The 12,097-nt window shown below is 31.0% G+C and overlaps 1 pseudogene; it reads right to left on the bottom strand.

Moving 5' to 3' along the window:
• Nucleotides 1-6,959: 6,959 nt before the first annotated feature.
• Nucleotides 6,960-7,402, bottom strand: LOC105289678 (annotated as a pseudogene).
• Nucleotides 7,403-12,097: the final 4,695 nt, after the last annotated feature.

Genomic DNA, 12,097 nt, shown 5'->3' with positions numbered 1-12,097 from the left:
AGATGAATATGGAAATGATGGCACAGGGAGACAGCTGCGTTTTGGAACAAAGCAACTAATCTCAGTCACATTTCCCAGGTGGATCTTGGCTCTCCCAATTATTACCTTGTGAGAGTAGACAATCTAACCTCTAAAGAACAATTTGTTCACAGAATGTAAAATATTTGTTAATTAAATAATGAATGTACGGTATGCTTTATTAGTTTCTCATAGTTCTTAATAAATGATCATGTACTTAGCAGCATAAAAAAGCATTTATTTATTATCTGAAAACTCATATATGACCCCTTTTTATGACTCTAATTTTGCTTATCATTCTTTCTACTTTATATAAATTTTGGGAGGAGGTATTCTTTTTATATTACCTTAAATCCTTTTGGGGTCAAAATAATGGTACAGGGAAGAACTTTTAAAGATGAGGAAAAACAATTCAATTAAGGAAAAGAAAGTAATCAGAAAATGAAAAAGAAAAGAAGGGTAAAAAGTTAGGATAATTTCTTTTTATATTATATCAGAGGGACAGAAATAAAAAATCTAGAACATGGAGGAAACATTGGGAATAGGAAATAGGAAGGAAGGAGTGTATATGAGGGATATTACGATGCAAGAATCAAATTAAAATGTGAATTGCCAGTACATTTGAACTGACAGGATTTAGAGTTCAAATTATCAGGAGATTTTTAAGATGACTCAAAGAGCCTGGGTGAATGAAAGAATGCAGATGTAAATTACAGAAACTAGAAAGTCATAAAGAACAAAAAGCGTGAAGGAGAAAGATGACTATTTAGTTTTAGTCATTAAATGACATCACATTGTAGAGTAGAGAAATATACAAAGTTTTATTCTAATATTCTTGTTTTAGATATAAAAAAGGTATTTAATGACACTAACAAAGGTCATACAATCAATTAGGGCCACAATCAGGACCCCAAGCAAATCTTTTTTTTATTATTTGTATTCCAGCATGAGTTTTTATCGGACTACAGTTACTTTTCAATAGTGAATTTTGGGTGAAAGAATGTATAATAGATCAAGCAAATAACAACGATATAGAGATAATACAGATAACATTTGGAAAGGTAGCTGCACTAGATGAAAAAATTTGGGTGTTACTGAGTGAAGATACAGCATTTATCAGGTGAGATTTCCAAGAGAAGATAACCAACTTAAGCTGAACCTTTAGTAACATTCATATTTTGGATGTAGGAGAAAGAAGCATGAATACCAGCACAGACAAAATTTAAAAGGATTGAAGACTATTGAATATTATCATTTATCTGAGTATTTATCATGCAGCTTTGAGTATTTACCAAAGAATGGTGAAAAATTCACCCAAGGACCAAAATAATCTAATTTGGCTTTTAAGATTCCATTTTGTAAGTGTGCTAGGAGACTAGAATTCTAAAATTAAAAAAGGTATTAAGAAATAAATCATTACTATTCGAAGACAGAGAAATTCCTTCTAACACTAAACTATTTAATGACAGTTCATGAGATGAAGATAATTTGGTTGTTTATTAATAAGATGCAAGTTACTTCCCTAATGAACCATTTTAATCAGTGATCTATCAGTTAATCAGTGTTAATCAGCATTTCATGACTAAATGAGGACTTCATGATGAGGTGGACAAACTCATAGTGTTGCATGTCTAATAAGTAGACATCAATTTTTTTTTTAAAGGATTTTAATTATCTTAAAATCTATAATATTAGAAGTTTGGGAAAAGACTGTCTTTAGGTTTGCAGAATCCAGTGGCCTCATGAGAGAAGTCCAGCATTTGTGATCAGATGTTTCTGAGATATACATAGTCATTGGTAAGCATGAATCTTCTCCAAGTATAAGAACTTGGGGGGGAAAAAGTGGTTATACTGTTTAGTTTAGGCAAAAAAACAGACTAGTCAGAGAAATTTCTCTTGTGTGCTCTTTCATGCTCCATTTTCTTACCAATAAAATAATATTACTTATGTAAGAACTTAAAAACTTCAAATTTCTAGAATGTTGAGATAAAATCAAACAGCTCTTGGAAAGTAATCCCTCAACTCTTCTCTGTCTGTCAGAGCATGTCTGGAAAATTGGATTTTGTTTAGAGTATCATGTTGTAAATGTTGGTTAGGTTATATATCATCTAAATTATTTGCAAATGTTGTGCCAAAATCTACCAGTCTGGGTGAATTGTCATCCTGTAGACACTTTCAAGTCCAGGCCCCTGGCTCTTCAGAGCTGGAAAACCAAAAATCAATCCTTGTCACATCAAGAAAGGATTAAGAGGCAACTTGTGCTGTAATTTCAAGACTTTGTCTCTATATCTGTTCTCCAGACTGCTTGCCTGGCTTTTCGTATGATTTACTTGTGCTTCACTTTTTTGCTCAGGAATCCTGACACAAATCTAGATAGTATTCAAAGCATTTTTTTCTTAAACTGTCCAATTTATTTTAAGTTAGTTACAAAATTATTTCTTATGCTGAAATGAACAAACATATTACATTTTTTTAATATCATATGAATTTTAAAGATAGAAGATCTTCAAAGTAATAACAGATTTTTTATAGTTCATTTCATGCTCAAAGATCGTGGATAGCTGAGCATTTCGGTCCTTAGTTATCAAACAGATTTCTAGATCCGAAAAGGACTTGGGGTTGGGAGATTGGAATGAATGAGAAGGATTTGACCTGAATTTAAAAAGACAACTTGAAAAAAAAAAAGAATAGCAGAAAAGATCTAATTATATATGGTCTTCTACCTTTATGGATCAATCAATTGTTTATGATGAAGTCTTTTTATTCTCTCTTTTAGAAAATATTCAGTTGCCCATAAGAATAAAATACTAGTTCTCAAATGAAGATATTTATAATTAAAACAGTAGAGATTTCTAAAATATATTAATAAAATATCAATAATACCCAGTCGGCGCTTTTTAAATAAGAAATACAACTGCCAAACATGTAGAACCAAATTAATAAAAGAAAAATGTTTTCTGCAAGTATTACTAGAGGTATAATAATGATCGAAAATTCAATTTAATATATTTTTTCTCACAATAAAAGAATTCTACCATCAAAATATACTTTTTAAAAAATACTATATATATATTACACAAATCAAAAAGACACTTGCTTAGGAGACTTCTCAAAGAGCAGAATAAATAAACACATCTCATTGTTTATACTGGCACTCATTGGGCAAACTTTAGAACTTGGAAGAATATTAAAACAATTCCTATCAGGAAATTGGAATTAGCATAGCACACAGACTCTTTTAAGCATAGTCATAGCTCATTAAGAAAATTGTGCCTGCAGCTCTTCTCTCCAAGTACATATACATATGCAAGACTAAAATAATTATATTTGAAGATACTTCTCATGTTTAAATAACATTACTTTTTCAAAATTTTAACTTTGATTGATCTTTAGCCAAAAAAAACCCTATAATTAAAGTACCACAAAAATTTACTAATCTGTAGATAATATAAGCTCATGACTTAGGATATATTTCTTTAAGTTTGCGTTGGTTCCTTTACATTATATCATCATATAATTTTTATAAAATTGTTCTGTCCATCTTTTTTGTTAAAATATTTTTAAATTTTATTTAAAAATAATATTGTATACAAATAATAATCTCCCTCATTGTTAACATATGCTATCTTTTTGCTTTAAGAAAACTTAAAAATTCTAAATGTGACAAATGAAGCTTTAGTTTTTAATTCATTTATACTTGTTAAGTGATGTTGCAAGGTAATTGTTTCCAAACATAAAATCAATTTGATAAGAAAAAGCATGTAAGTATTCTAAATAATTCCTTAATGCTATAGTAAAATAGCCTAATATCAATGTTCATAGTGGCTGATTGGGTAACTCTCAGGAGAAATTCACCATTGTATCTATAAATATATTTCTCAAACTCTCTATTTTTGTCATTTTCTATACTGAAGACAATTGAAGATTAAATTAAGGAATTTGTTGTGTTCTTGATGAAAAATCTGCTTGTACTGATTTAAGAACAGTGAGGTATAAACACATTTAGAAGTAAATGGGAACTAGAAAATTATACTCAATAAATCATTTTTAAATGACCACATAACAACAATGTGGGTAAAGTATAAGAAAGTCATTTGGAAAAGAAATACAAATGCTTGGTAAACAAAAATAATATTTAATCTCATTGGTAATCAGAAAAATAAGCATAAAATGAGATTATATTTTCCAAACTAGATTAGCAAATTAGAAACATATTATTAGCCTAGTCAGTATATGAGAAAAATGAGAATTCTCATGCAATGATGGTAAGAGTGTAAATTTACTTAAATAAAAACATTGTTTCAACTCTGAGTAGCTTACATATTAATGCAAAGGCTAGATGAATATGGCAGTGGAGTAAGTTATGAATTCTGTATGTCTAGAGATGGTGTAGAGTAAGTATGTTAGAGGTAAGTGGGAAAGAAGGCATGAATGAAACTAGAAGTTTTAAGGATCTAGCCTTTCTCTCTTCTCTACTACTTTTTTGTCTCCACCACCCCAAAGGAAAAACTTCAGCAGCTGTCATTGTGAAGAGTAAATGTAGTACATGTTAATTTATCCATTGTATCGGAAACGTATTTTATTATGATGTGTTAGAATGAACCTCTTTGGTTAATAGGAAGCAGCTAAACTTAGTTTGGGCAAAATAAATGTATTCTTTTAATTAAATTAGTCAGAACAATAGAAAACATAAAAAGATAACATTTTTTTCCCATCAATCAATTAAATATTTATTGTACAGAACATGCATTCATAATCTCCTCATATATTTTAGAATAGAGTCACCACTAAAAGGCGGATCTGAAAACCATTTACAGTAGGCTCCCTTATCGGCAGTTTCACTTTCCAAGGTATCAGTTACTCACAATCAACAACAGTCTAAAAATATTAAATGGAAAATTTCAGCCCACTTCATCTCATCACATAGGCATTGTATCATCTCACATCATCACATGAAGAAGCATGAGTACAGAACAATAAGATACTTTGAGAGAGAGAGAGAGACCATATTCACATAAGTTTAGAGTATATTGTTATAATTGTTCTTTTTTGTTATTAGTTATGTACCTGATTTATATATTAAACTTTATCGAAGATATGTATGTCTAGGAAAAAAATATATATATATATACACACACAGACACACACACACACACACACATAGTGTTTGTTGCTATCCATGGTTTTAGCATCCACGGGGGGTTTGCAAACATATCCCCCATGGATAAGGGGGGACTGCTATAAGTAGAGAAATTAAAAAGACACTTTGCATATTTCACCTGGTAGCAATCTTCACAATAAACTTATTTCACATTGTGCCAAAAGGGATAATGGATAGACATAATATGAAAAATTTTGCAGAAAAAATTGTCAGAACTTTTTAATAAAACTATTTTCTGAACCAGACCACTAAACAAAAATGATAAACCAAATCCTCATTTGCTGAGAATCTTCCAGATTCAGAGAAGAAATCATACAATACCTGCACTTGAGGAGTTTATATTCCCACTTTCTCTTCACTTATGATTTTCAAATATGAATTGTTAGTTTTGTGGCTCTAGAATTAGAAACAGAAAAAAATAAGATGCTTATTAAATTCTACTCATTTGATAGGATAGTAAAGCTACTGATCCTGTTGCCTAACAATAAGTTTTATGCTGAAGAATTTTTGTGCTGAAGAAATTTATTATGTTATTTTTTTATAAGAAATTTGGTAGGAATTTTTTAGCATGAAATGTGCTAACAGTCAACAAAGAATCAGCAAACATCGCCTCTTCTCTAGTAGATAACTTGAAAGTCATCAACACTTATCTCTGGAATTTATGTAAGTATGGTACAGATTCATTGAGCTCATTAAATAGAACTATTTAAACTTAAATTTGCACAAATATTTAAATGTTTGCATCCTCTCCCTCATCAATACAATAAACAATGTCCAGTAAAATTGAAAAAGTGTTCGTAAAATCAACTGAATAGCTTACGATTTCTATTAAAAAATATATTGGAGGTGATTCATGATAGTCCCAAGTAATGAATATTATGTTTTCAACTATTTTCTGTAAATGTCTAAAATTATAGTTACATGATGCCTTTTAATTCTTCTTTTCCTTCTTTTCCTTCTTCTTTTGTTCTTTTCCTAATTTAAACAGAATCATTCTGTAAGGGCTAGAGAAAATGGTCTATCTTCTGGGTAGTTAAATTACATGTCAAACATTTCAGAGTTTAGAAAGCAGCTAATGAGGGTGTAATATTAAAATGTCAAACATGTACATACCATTTTCTTCCTCTTCCTGACTCTGAAACCCTCTGGTAACAACTAAAATGATCTGTTTGGGCTTTGGCCCATTGTTCCCTTCCCTCACTCATATTTAGTAATTACTTCCTCCTCAAGGCTACACTTTTCTTGAGAAAAGCAAATTTTCAAAGCTGTGTTCAGTTTTGAATTCAATCCTGCTTATATGACAGCAAAGACACATTAAGGGAGTGAATTTGATAGCTTGTAGCTTTTTCTATTTATTTCCATCTCTACAAAGTGCCTTACAAAATACTCAAGTATAGTTTTCAGTGTTTGGAAGGAATTCTCCTTAGAAAGCTTTCTGACTGACTGCCTATGGATAACACCAGAGAAGATTTTAAACTGCCTGGAATGTGTTGTCCTTTTTCTATCCAAAAAGTGAGTGGGAAGGGAAAAGGAAAAGATTGCTGCAAACGAATCCTGAGTAATTAAAAACAAAGTTCCCAATGCAGTGACAGGACATTGATATTTGAAGACCAAATGTGGACTGGGAATTTTATCATTGGCACTCTAAAGAGATGGTAATTTGTTTATAAAAATACATTTTTTTAATCAAACAATTTTAATCACGTTAACTGTAAGCAGTAAAAGTGCAATTACATGAAAAGCCTCATATTTTACACGTTTATATTATTTTTCATTGTTTTTAGTTGTAAGGTGTTGAAGGTGGGACCCACTCCCGAATCTTCTTTCTAGTAGTGGAATAAGGTACATATTGTTCTGCAGTGCCACTCACATTGAATATGCGGTTTGCCCAGATGAACTTTTGAGGAGTAGGCGGTTTTGTTGTTAGAGATCATCAGTCATGCAGTGAAGCCAACGCTACCATTCATGGGCAACCACGCTATCATCCACATTCCAGAATATGGTTTTTCCATTCTTTTCAGTAGTATATATTACCCATCGGTGACGACTAAAAAACTGCTTGTTGTCGTCATAGTATTTGTTTCCATATTTGTCTTCCCCCACTAAAGTACCAACCCTCACATCATTTGCCCTGAATAAAATTCGTAGATAGCTTAGGAAGCCACCGTGCCCACCGACATGCTGCAGGCCGTGCTTTAGGACCTGCAGGAACTCCATCTTGTCCCACAGGCCCGGCCTCTGAAAATACATTCTTTCTCATTCTAGTTAATGTTCAAACTGAATTTACATGACAAATTTTGGTGTCAAGCAATATTCAATAGAATTAGTACAGAATCATCATCAGGAGATGCTAAATGAATAACTATCTTCATTGAATGAGTCAAAATATGTGATTCATAGTCTAACAGTGACTATGATTGCTTTGCTATTGTTTTTAAGCATAATGTCAGTCTAATGTATGAGGTAGTTATGATATTAACAACATTTTTGTATGATGTTTGTTGTGCATGCTCAAGTACGTGTGTTTTGTTCTAATGTCAACCATTTGCTTATTAAAAATAATTCAGAGTGACTGGTAACACTTGAGGTCTCTAAGCACATAAAAAATAGGTAGAAGATTCAAATGGTTGCTTTGTGGTTTGTTATTAAGCTGGTGAAATTATTTGTGGCATTGTAGATTGTGTGCTATAAAATTAAGTATTTTTTTTGTTTGTTTCTCAAGGTATCATAGGGATAATTGTATTCTTTATGCTAAAACAAACTGAAAGCTGTCACTCCAAACCAAAGGAAAGAATTTATAAGTGTTAGAGAAAGATAGTCCAGTATTGACTCTTCGACCTCAAACTCTATATTTGAGATTTTCTTCGTGGAAGCCCAGAATAATATGTAACTGCTTTTACTGATCTCAGTTAATTCATTTATTTTTTTAACAAATATTTTTGAGTGTCTCTTATGGGCAGTGCACTGGAGATTTAGGGTGAAATTGAATGTACACAGCTTCAAAGATAAACAAATAACAATGAATTATACAAAGCAGAAGTGGAGAGTGTTATGAGTGTGTAACAAAGCGCTTAACCTTGTCAGGGGGTCAGGGAAGACTTGTCTGTTCAAATGTTATTTAACTTGAGTTCTGAAGAATGAGTAAGAATTAGTAAAGGCAAGTCGGGTGTGGTGGTTAGATAAATTAGGTCATCAATGAGTCTGTTGTCTCCTTGGATACCTTCTTCTAGACAAATATTGTCTCTCTGATCCCCTCTTGAGGTGAATCTTCTGTTAAGCTACTGGGCTTTACCTGAAAGTTATACTTCTTGATATTAGTGTTGTCCTATAAGGTGTCAGACTCTCTGGAAACCTCCTTCCTCATCCTAAACTCCTGAAACATCAATTAAAAATTACAACTAGAGGAAGAGAATGGAGGGCATTTTGATGATCTCTAAGAAACCAACAAGAAGGAAAACGTTTTTTCTTGAGAGCAAGTCATGTTGATACTTGGGGAATTCTTTCTAAACTTCTAGGATAATAGATCAACTTCAGTCCTAAAGGCAATGATAATACATATTAATTAACTAATCATGAATTTTATGAATATGCATCTAGTATACAAAAAAACAGCAAAAGGATATAATTCAATATGCTCCTTTATTGCAATTTAAAGTATATTTAGAGCAATAGCAAATTCTCTGCTATTATTTTTATACAGCAGCTTCAACTGAGTCCTGTGTCATGTAAGCTAACATTTGTGAGAATGAGGATAAACACTGACTTTGGTTCAATAGAAGTTTTTAGACAAGTCAATTTCTATTCTGTTTGTTTGATGGCTCTATTTTTCTGCATGTTCTAATCAAAGATATAACTCACTTTCACTCAAAACAAAATGCTCCACCAGGTAAATCATAAGTGACAGCCTGACTTGAGTTCAATCCTGGTTCAATATTGCTTTGCTAACATGTCAGTTATTAAAGAAGGCCTGTTGATCAATTTGTTTCATGTATACATTATTTTGATTCACAGAGATTTGAAGCATCAGAATTTCAAGTATAATTATATTCCATCTAAATCAACACCTCTAGAACCCTCAATTTCTCACTCTTTTCCACTGCCACACCCATGTGAACATGCATGCACCTTATCATAAGAGTATTTTATCTATAAAACTTTCCATGGCATGACATTAGTTTTAATGGAAAATAACTTCTGCACCTGAATCAATATAAAAAATGTCCTTTTGTGTACACATAATTCTATTACATATAGAAAAGTGAAAACCTACTTTTTTCTCTTATAGTTAGAATTAGATAATTAAAATATAACACAATTGTATTTTCATAGGATTATAGTTAATTTATGGCAATCATGGTAGGGCCATAATAAAGAGAAGGAGAGTGTTGTTATATATTCAATTTTCATGTAAAAATCTAAAAATGGAAAACTTTAGCCATGGCCAAATGAATTATACAAAATGATATTAATCGTTTGGGCTGAACTAGTTTATATCAAGAAATTCCAATGGGTGGTAGAGGAAATTCACTACATTAATGTACTTTGAAAGTAGGGCTTCTTGAAATTGATAGTAGTATTAGAGTTTGGAAATATGCACTCATTGTTTATAATATATAGTGTCATGTGGATTATTGTGTACCTGTTTTATTATGAATTATTACCATCAACTAGATCTATTGGAAATTATGCCATAAACTTTCCTACTATCTAATATTTTTTTAAATTAAAATTATAACAAATATGTTTATAGGAAAATATAAAAAGTAAATGATATTTGACTTAGAAGAATGAATAACTGGAAGCAGGTGAAAAATTTAAGTTCTTAAACTCACAGAAATCAAACTGAAATCACTTGTTTATTTGAAGATGTAATCATATTGTCTTTTATAATTTTTATTCATGAAATATTCTTTTGTGTATTGTCAAAAGAACCCAAATAATATTGGTATTATTCTGTTTTATTCTTACATGTAGGACAGAACTTAAACATCCAGAATGAAAGTGTTTCTCTTTAATGATTTAGTTAAACAAATGTCTTTTATCATTTCATCGAGCCTATGGATTTTATATTTCCTTTACATAGCTCAAGAATGCAAATATTGGGTTTGTAGATAAGAATTCAATTAGCATTTCAAAGAGGTCGAATTAATTCCCTCTCAGACAGCAGTTGTTATTTCAGTCTACAAAGTAAAACTCAATTCTACAGTACAAAAGAGTTTTTAAATTTTACCAATAATGTTGCTCATAGAAAAACAGTCCTGACTCTTTTTAACTTAATAGTTTTTGAGCTATACTTTAAAAAACAAAAAACATTTTTTATGTTCTTTAGAAGGTTGTTATAAGGTATTTTGGAGTTAATATTTGAGAAGGACTTGGGACCATGCCTGGTATATAACAAATGTTCTATAGACATAATTGGAAATACAAAAAAAATACACAAGTTCAAATTAACCATTATTTTCTATAGCATTATTGCTTTTGTGATTCCAAAATCATTTCAGGAAATCAGTGGCATAACAATGGGTAAGGACAGTATAGGGGTGTTCTGCTCCAGGGTACTTCAATACTGGGTAGTTGACAGGAAATTTTAAAACAGTAATAAAACTGACTAAAAGTTGGTTAGCTTTTTAACTGCAACTATGTACAGGCGTTTCTAAGCAATGTCAGTGATAAATACTCCCCTTCGCTGGGGTCAACCATTCTCACAGCCCTATCTCCTTTGGTATACAACTACAGAAAATAATGATAAAGAGGCAAATATTTTTTTTAATTCTTAAATAACAAATCTCTAGTTTTACATTTCCAATTGGACAACAAATGCACTTATAATTCAATGTTTGGTGGCATTTATTAGATAAATCACTTCTCAGACATGTTTAAAAACTTTATGCCTAGCATCATAAAGCTATTTATCAATAAATTTGAATTAACAATGTGGCATTAATTGGATTCCCATGGGTGTTCTTTTTCAAAATAAACTTTTTAATTATTCAATATCTGTCTTTCCTATTAGACTATAAGATCCAAGAGGGCAGGGAAAAGGAAAGCCTTATTCAATAAAATCCTGATTCTTGGCATATATCCAATAAATTGTTCTTGAACGTTAGAGCTAATGACTAATAAAAGTTATTTTTAAAATATTTTCATTTAATCCCTCAATAGGCATAAACTTTCATTTCCTTAATATAAATAACACTGAGAAATCTTCCGAGTTCCATTTTTTAGTTCATATGCAGTTGACATGTGGAATATAAAATAGGAATCAATAACAACCATAGTGGTATCTAACATTTGTGTACTTTCAATTTCTTGCCAGTATTTCATATCCTTTATGTCTAAACTCATTTAATCTTCATAGCTATAATCCCTAATTTACAGAAAATAAATTATATTTGTGAACAATTATTTTAATTGATGAAACGTTGAAGTAATAGGAGAATAGAACAATGTATTATGCTAAGGTAAAATTTGAAGTGGAGTATGGATTAAAGAAAAAATAAATAAGTAAGGGTTAAACAGTCAAAGCAGGGACATCTGTAAAGATTCATAGACCCTTAAAGATGAAGAAAATAGTATGTAGATTTCCTTTATACCTTTGGGTTTTTTTATTTCTTTTATTTCTATATTTCTTTGTTTTTTTCTCCCCCTCTCAAGCATCAGTGAAATTATTTTTTAGAACAAAAAAGAGTCAGAGAAAGGTATTTTTCTGCACTTATACTATAAAACTATGAAGAGTGGTGGTTAAATGAGAACTTACTATCTGCCAGACCTTGTACAAGGTATCTACTTCTGTGACTGTCTCAACCTTTTTTATGTATAACCTGGGGAGAAAATTAAACATATGTGTGCATCCCTCCCGTGTAAATTGTTATGCTTACTGATGTTTAAATTCTACCATTTTTGATTATTAGAGCTTCT

Source organism: Pteropus vampyrus, unplaced genomic scaffold (genome assembly GCF_000151845.1).
Source record: "Pteropus vampyrus isolate Shadow unplaced genomic scaffold, Pvam_2.0 Scaffold26, whole genome shotgun sequence".
Taxonomy (NCBI): Eukaryota; Metazoa; Chordata; class Mammalia; order Chiroptera; family Pteropodidae; genus Pteropus; species Pteropus vampyrus.
This window is presented reverse-complemented; position numbering and strand designations above follow the sequence as displayed.